The sequence below is a fragment of the Henckelia pumila genome, chromosome 2 (genome assembly GCF_033568475.1).
Source record: "Henckelia pumila isolate YLH828 chromosome 2, ASM3356847v2, whole genome shotgun sequence".
Lineage (NCBI taxonomy): Eukaryota > Viridiplantae > Streptophyta > Magnoliopsida > Lamiales > Gesneriaceae > Henckelia > Henckelia pumila.
Window position 1 is genome coordinate 28,048,997 of NC_133121.1, and position 7,963 is coordinate 28,056,959.

The following is a 7,963-nucleotide window of genomic DNA, read 5'->3' on the forward strand; positions in this document are numbered from 1 at the left end:
CTGAGAGCTCGGATGAGGTGTTTGCTGAGGTGGATCGTTATGATTCCTTTGCAATCACCCCAGCTGGAGAGCATAAGGGCAAGAACCCTGCTCCTGCATCAGCTTCGGTTAGGGATGATGACCTGGGCAACGACCCCGAGGCCCCCGCGGTACCGTGGTATGATCTGTACCCTTCTGAGCTAGATGCTTCGGATGAGGAGAAAATAAGAGCTCTATCCCACGCCCCCGAGGACTATGAGTTCATCATCCCTGATCTGGATGACCGAGCTGACCATCCTCCGATGGGCTATTATACCTTTTACATAGATCAGCTGGAAGCTGGCCTGAGGTTTCCCCTTCCCTTGATCTTTCAACAGCTTAGCCATTACTATGAGCTCCACTTAGGGCAGTTCACCCCTAACTCTTTCCGAACTCTCTGTAGCTTCATAGTTCTTTTTAGGACCTTAGGCTTTGAAGTGAGCTGCTTCACCATCTGTAATTTTTTACTCCCCAAGCGTTCGGAGGAGAGTAGCAGTTCATCTCTTATTTGGAGGAGTTTCTTCAGCTCATCCAAGGAGATCACTTTATTGAGGTACATCAATTGGCGCATGAGGACTTTTCAAGGTAGCATAGGATCAAATATAGGATATAAATCAAAAACACTTACAATTAGGTAAATGCAAAGAATAATAGTGTGTGCGTGTTTCGATCAAAATTCATAATCATTAAAAGTATCATTCAACAGTCCATAGGCTAAATTCTCGCAACTCTTCTCCACTAGTATATTGGGCAACTGAGACTCGGTCAATAGGACTTAATCAGCTTATAATGTAAGGCCTGGATAATGGATACAAATGAAGTATAAGAATTCAAAATAAGGAGTAATTTAATGCATAAACTCTAATTCCAACTCCTTTTTCATTCACAAATCTTCAAATCTTCAAATCTTCAATCCATTTCATTTTTCAACTCTTCTTCTATCCCTCTTTTTATATCAACAAATTTTTTCACAACTTTTTCAACCACATTTTTTTATAACTTTTCAAACCTCTTTTCAACTCTTTTTTTTTTCTACTACCTCTTTTCATCTCTTTTCAAATCATCTACCACACTATTCCATATTTCACAAATAAAACTAGGAGCATATAACATTTTAGCATTCAAATTACTCCTTTAAAGGTAGGAAATAGTGTATAGGCTATTCAGGTAGTAAAAGTAGGACCTTGAACAATGACGAATGGGGCTTTATCACACATTTACACGCATGCTATTCGATTTTCAATTAAGCTCAAACAAGGTACTATAGATAACATAAATTAATGGGTAGCTTGAAAGGCTCAAACGAATTCAGAAAAATTGCCTAAATCACTCCTAATCACAGTTATGCCCGTATTTCGCCTCGAAGAGTGTCCGAACTAGTTCTAGACAAGTCTCAATCCACAATCAAATCATACAAATATCAATCAGTGTAGAAAAAATAATCATCAGCAGTAAACGATGATTTTTCACAACAAAATTCAGATTTTTGTACCTCATAGTACAAATATACGTGTAGGCTCAAATGGGCAACTAAAGATAAAATTTATTCAATAAAATTCAGGCCCAAAAATTCCAAACAATGCCTCAATCATATCTATGTCTGTATGTTTCAAAAATCAGATTCAAGTATTAATCACAGAGTATATAGGAAATTTTTCATCTAATTGGTTCCATTTTCTCAAAAATATTTGTCAGATAGGTAGATAATCATGGATTTCAGTTTTAGCACAAATTTTTTTTTCATCATTGGCCATGTATTCCAATTTATTTCTCAACTTATTTTAAAACTCAACTCACAACTTCAACTAACACAACAACTAAACTCAACTCGCAAGTGCACGGTGTCAAGTTTTAATATATGATGAGTAGAGTATCGTTCCCACGAGGATTGAAAATTTATATTCACACCAAGTCCTGTAATTAAAATAATCTCAACTTTTTTTAGAAAATCAAAGTTTTAAATTTCAATAAACTAAAATAAAATAAAGAATCTAGAATTTGAAGGATGGCTTTGGGTACACGATCTGAGACGGGTTCTAGATACAAAATATCACTCGATTTTTATTCATGCAAATCATATCAATTGATTATATCATCTATTCCAATTTATAGGCCAAGAACCCTTAATTGTTATTTACTGCCTCTCCCGAGTGCCGAGTAAATGTTATTATTCTAATGTTAATTTCGATATCCCTATCAGAAATTAAACAACAAAACAATTTAATCAAGTTCTATGGTTCTCTTTTAGTGACCTCAAAGGAACTTGTAAGTCTCCCGACCTCTACAAAAATCCTAGGTTGTGTTTTCCTATGATCCTATTTAAAATCTCCTCTCCCGAGTACCAGATTTCAAATAAATATAACAATTCAATTAGTGATCAAGTAATTGAAAGACAATCAAATCAAGAATACACAAATAAATTGTTAAGAACAAATAATATTAGGCAAAATAATAGTCAAAACATGAAACTCTAATCAAGATCCATCAATCTCTAAAAACAACTAATAAGTTTATAATAAAATAATCAAACACATATACATATCCAAAAATCTCATCATAAATCAAGGCAGATAATAAAAATCATAGAGTAGAGTTGATTCTCCGTCCCCAGATGAATTTCCTCTGTATGGTGATTCGATTATCCTTTGTCGTTCGCTCCCACGTCTCAAATCTGTGTCCCAAGCCTACTTGAATGCGTAGTTGTGTGGTTCTGTTGTTTGGGTGCCGCTTCTTCTCCTCTCAAGTCTCTCAAAAGTGTGCGCGTTTGTGCTAGTTCTTGCGTTGTTCTTGCATCAGTGTGGCGCAGAGGAAGCGCGAGCGCTCGAGAGAAGTGGTGCGGGCGCGCCGCGTGCTCGCAAATTAAGCCTGTTTCGTCCAGAAGCTGTGCGGGCGCACAGATGAATGGGGCGGGCGCGCCTCTTGCTCGAATTTGAGAATATTAAGCCTGAAAAATTTTGAAAAATGAAAAGAATTAGGCTTCAAATATTTATAATAAAAAACTTAACAATAAATAAATAACAAAAAATAAAAAAAAGCAAAAAAATAAAAGAAAAAGCTTGGGTTTCCTCCCAAGTAGCGCTTGGTTTAAAGTCGTCAGCCCGACTTTCACCGGTGTTAGATCTTCCCTTTCTCTTTTACTCGCCAAATAAATTCCACGAACCGCCTTTTAAATTTTGCTTTCTTGTTCTTAGTGGTTTTCATCGTTGATAAATTTGGCGCTTTACTCTTTGATTCAACCTCAAAATCAGCTCTTGGACAGCTCTCCAAGTTCACAACCAGTTCAATTAAGCACAATTCTTCAATGGGTGGATTGGGTGCTTTCGTGAATAAGTTGAAGACCACTCGTTCATACTCCACACACATCGACAATTCACCTTTCTTTACCTCTATCTTGGCATCCACAGTAGCCAAAAACGGTCATCCAAAAATCAGCGAAGCACCATGATCCGCTTCAATATCCAAGATCACAAAATCTGCTGGGAAGATGAATTTATCCACCTTGACTAGAACATCTTCAACAATTCCTAGGGGATATGTAATGCTCTGATCCGCCAATTGCAATGAAATCTTAGTTGATTTCATCTCTCCCAACTCCAAGGCCCTGAAAATAGATAATGGAATTAAGTTAATACTGGCCCCTAAATCACAAAGTGCATTATTAAAATGAGAACCACCAATAGAACAAGGAATAGTAAAACTCCCTGGATCCTTAAGCTTTTGTGGCAACTTCTTTTGTAGCACCGCACTGCACTCTTCTGTCAGATTGACCACCTCGTTCTCTAGCAGTCTCCTCTTCTTGGACATCACCTCCTTGATGAACTTCGCATAGTTCGGTATTTGATCCAAAGCTTCAGCAAAGGGGATGTTGATGTGAATTTTTTGAAAATTTCCAAAAATTTGGAGAACTGCTCATCCAACGCCTTCTTCTTGAACCTTTGGGGATATGGGAGAGGAGGCTTATACATCGGTTTCTCTTCAAGTTCAGGCTTCCTCTCTTCGACTTCCTTCTCTTTCTCTACATCAGCTGCATGTTCTTGGACTCCAACTTCTTTTCCACTCATCAAATCTATGGCCTTACACTGTTCTATGGGATTCACCTCAGTATTTCTTGGGAATTGACCGCGATTATTATCTTTCAGTGCGTTTGCCAACTGCCCAATGCTAGTCTCCATGGATTGCAATACAGCACCCATGTTGGCCATGTGCGTCTCCAAGCTGTCAAGGCGAGACTCAGTTCTTGCCATCCTCTTACCTAGGGGTGCAAACGAACCGAACTTGTTCGTGAGCTTTACGAGCCCGCTCGATAAATATTTGATTCGTATTCGAGCTTATCGAACTCGAGCCGAATTCGAACATGTTCGAACTTTTTTCCGAGCCAAGCTCGAGCCGAAATTACTATGTTCGATAGTTTGCGAATAGTTTGCGAGCCTTAATATTTAATTAATATAATATAATTATATAATAATATATATACATTTCGAGCTTTCGAACCATAATATCCGAATAGTTCACGAATAGGTTCTAATATTTCGAACCGAACTCGAACTCGAACTTCATTTCGAGCCGAACTCGAGCCAAAATATTTGAAATTATCGAACTTCGAATCGAGCTCGAACTCGAATATACAATTATCGAGCCGAATTCGAACCTTAAAATTTTACCATTATTCGGCTCGATTCGGTTCATTTGCACCCCTACTCTTACCTGATTCCTGCACAAAGGTACTTACAACGTCCTCCAAAGAAGGCTTACCCTCACCCTTAATTGTGTTGTATCCCGGAGGAGGATTCAATACATTGTTATTGTCAGCATAAGAAAAGTTTTCATGATTACGCATACTAGGGTGATAAGTATTAGGGACAGGGTTACCTTTGTAAGCTCCATAACCTCGGTAGCCATTAGGATTGATATAATTCACTTTTTCTAGGGACTGAGATCCTTCAACTCCCGTTGAATCTGCAACATTAATCTTATTCAAAGAAGCTACCTGTGTAGTCAGTGCAGATAATTGAGCGGTGATGGATGTGAGAGGATCCGCTGCATACACTTCAGTTGGCTTCTTTACTCCCGTACGCTCAGATGGCCATTAAAAGCTATTGACCGTCATCTGTTCCAGTATCTCGTAGGCCTGTACATGGTCCTTAGCAAATATGGTGCCTCCAGCAGCAGAGTCCACATTCATCCTTGTAGGCGCATTCAGTCCATTGTAAAACCACTCGATCTTTGTACCTTTCCCACACCTCGTATAGCTGTTCAGTGTCCATCTGCCTGAAAGTGTTGATTTCGATCTTCAATTGGGTGGATTTAGCAGGTGGAAAGTATTTCGCAAGAAATTTTTCTGTCATCCCCTCCCAAGTAGTGATACTTCCAAGCGGCAGTGATTGCAACCAACTTCTGGCTTGATCCCTGAGAGAAAACGGAAACAAGCGTAAGCGTATAATATCTTCAGACACACCATTAATTTTTACCGTATCAGTTATCTCCAAAAAGGTGCGTAGGTGTAGGTGAGGATCAGCAGTGGTGCTCCCATTAAATTGGTTCTGTTGAACCATATTGATCAAGGCCGGCTTCAAATCAAAAAATTTTGCGTTGATGGTCCCTCGAGCGATTCCAGAATAGTGAGTCTGGATCATCGGTCTGAAGTGGTCTCTAATTGGCACCAAGCGAGGTTGTTGTGCTTCTTCTTCAGCCATGTTATTGATTTTTTCTCTTCTAATTCTTCTCAAAGCACGTGCAGTGCGCTCGATCTCTGGATCAAAAAGTAAAGAATTCGCACTTTGAGATCGTCGCATAGACTGCAATTAAAATTAAGAAGAAATCAATTAGTAACTTAAAAATAAAATAAAAACTCTAAATTAAAATCTAGACTAATTGGTAACAAGACTAAAAAATATTCAAAATTTACTCCCCGGCAACGGCGCCAAAAACTTGTTGTGAAAATTGCTCGCAAGCGTACGAGTGTCAAGTTTTAATATAGTGATAAAATCAGATATCGATCTCACATGAAGTAAAATGAAAATATTCAGTACTTTTAATTAAAATAGTCCAAACTTTATCTAGAAAATCAAACTTTCAGAATTTTGCAGAAAAATAAAATAACAATGAAGTTTTTATAAACACGCACACAACTTTCAGATAAAAATCAATCAGAGAATAATGGTCTAGAGCTTCAGATTTCACCTGGTTTCAACAACAATGAGTACTAATTAATTTAGTTTCATGAATTCTAGTCAATTAATAGCCAAGAACACTTAAGTTTATTATTTTCCTCTCCCGAGCAACAAATAATTTTTATCAACTACAATTAAATTTCAATATCCCTATTAAGAATTTATCGTATTGATCTATCACAAAACAATGTTCTTTTTAAAAGCTCTGTCAAAATTATACACTCTCCCGAGCGATATAAATAATTAACAGTGTTAATTCTAATGGTTCTATTCAAAATCTCTTCTCCCGATTGCCAGATTTCAAATAAATATAACAAATCAATTATTGATCAGATAATTGAAAAGACAATCAATTCTAGAAAAAGCAATTAATCTAGAAGAAACTCAATTCAATAAAATCAAAAATTCATGAAAGTGTCTACACCAGGTTCCATCCGACCTCTAGACTATAAAAAATTAGTTCATAATAAAATTCTGAATAAAACAATAATTCATAAATTCAAACATATTTTGAATTAAATAAAAGTAAGAAATCAAATCCGTCGTCGATGTCGTGTCCGGTCTATCGATCTCCGTCTTTGTTCTTCAGAAAAGCTCCAGAAATTCCTCCAGAAATCTTCACGATCACGTCCAGAAATCTTTCTCTGATATGTAAGATTATGTGTGTGGCGTCTTCTCCTAATTTGTCTGATAAAAATCCCTTTTATATTGTGCACAAAAGCCCATTAAAAATAGCCCAATAAAATATAAAGTTTCCTTCCGCTGGATTCTCGCGACACGGGCGGGCGCTCCAAATAATCCAAGCGGGCGCGCATGACTCACTGTCGAGAGTTCTCAATCTTCACTTCATTGCGCGTTTGCTCTTTCCCTTCCTCTTCTTTAGCGCTAGTTTAGCGCAAACAATAAGCCCAATGTAAGAAAGCCCACTTTGTTTCTTTCTTTTGTTTCCTGACTTCTCTTTTCTCCTTTTCTTGCTTCTTTTCTTTTTCCTTCTTATTTTCTTCTTCTTTTCCACAATAATTTCATAATTCCCTATGAACACAAAAACAACAAAACTAGCGCATAAATCTGCTCGAAACAAACAATTAACAATAAAAATTATATATAAATTAAGTGTATAAAATACACTTATCACGATCATATCAGACTTTATAAGTACGTGTATTTAAACCACTGTCTGTTGGGGATCAAGTTTCTATAGTCGTGGGTGTGTCTCGAATTTTCTCGAGTTCTATCATCACACCCTTTCTATCAAACAGAAACTTAGCTAATAAGGTGGTATTTATTGAAAAAAAAAACTTTTTTTTATTTGGGATGATATAAATAATATCCAACAGAGTTCTTTGGATATCCCACAAAGTAGCACAAAATGGATCTACTGTCCAGTCTTGGTAATTCAATTTGGCTCGCTGGAACAGTTTGGCTTGTGGAAGACTGATTTAGTTTAGCCCCCTAAACTGAATGCAGTTTACTCGATAAGCACAGTATGGTTGTCCTGACCAGTTGATGACTTTAGTTTGGCTCTGGTCAAAGTTAACTCAGTTTAGGTAGCACTTCAGTTTGGCTCTGAATCTTGTCCACTTTACGTCTTCAGTTTGGCCTCAAACAAAGTAAGTTTACTTTGATATTTTGCCTATATTGTTTTGTCAACACCAAAACCATGCATATTCCAACAATTTCTTCCTTTTTGGTGTTGATAAACCTTAGCATATAACTTCATCTTCGGAAAATCTCTGATCTTGAAATCTTTAAAATCTTGAACTATTTGATGCTAG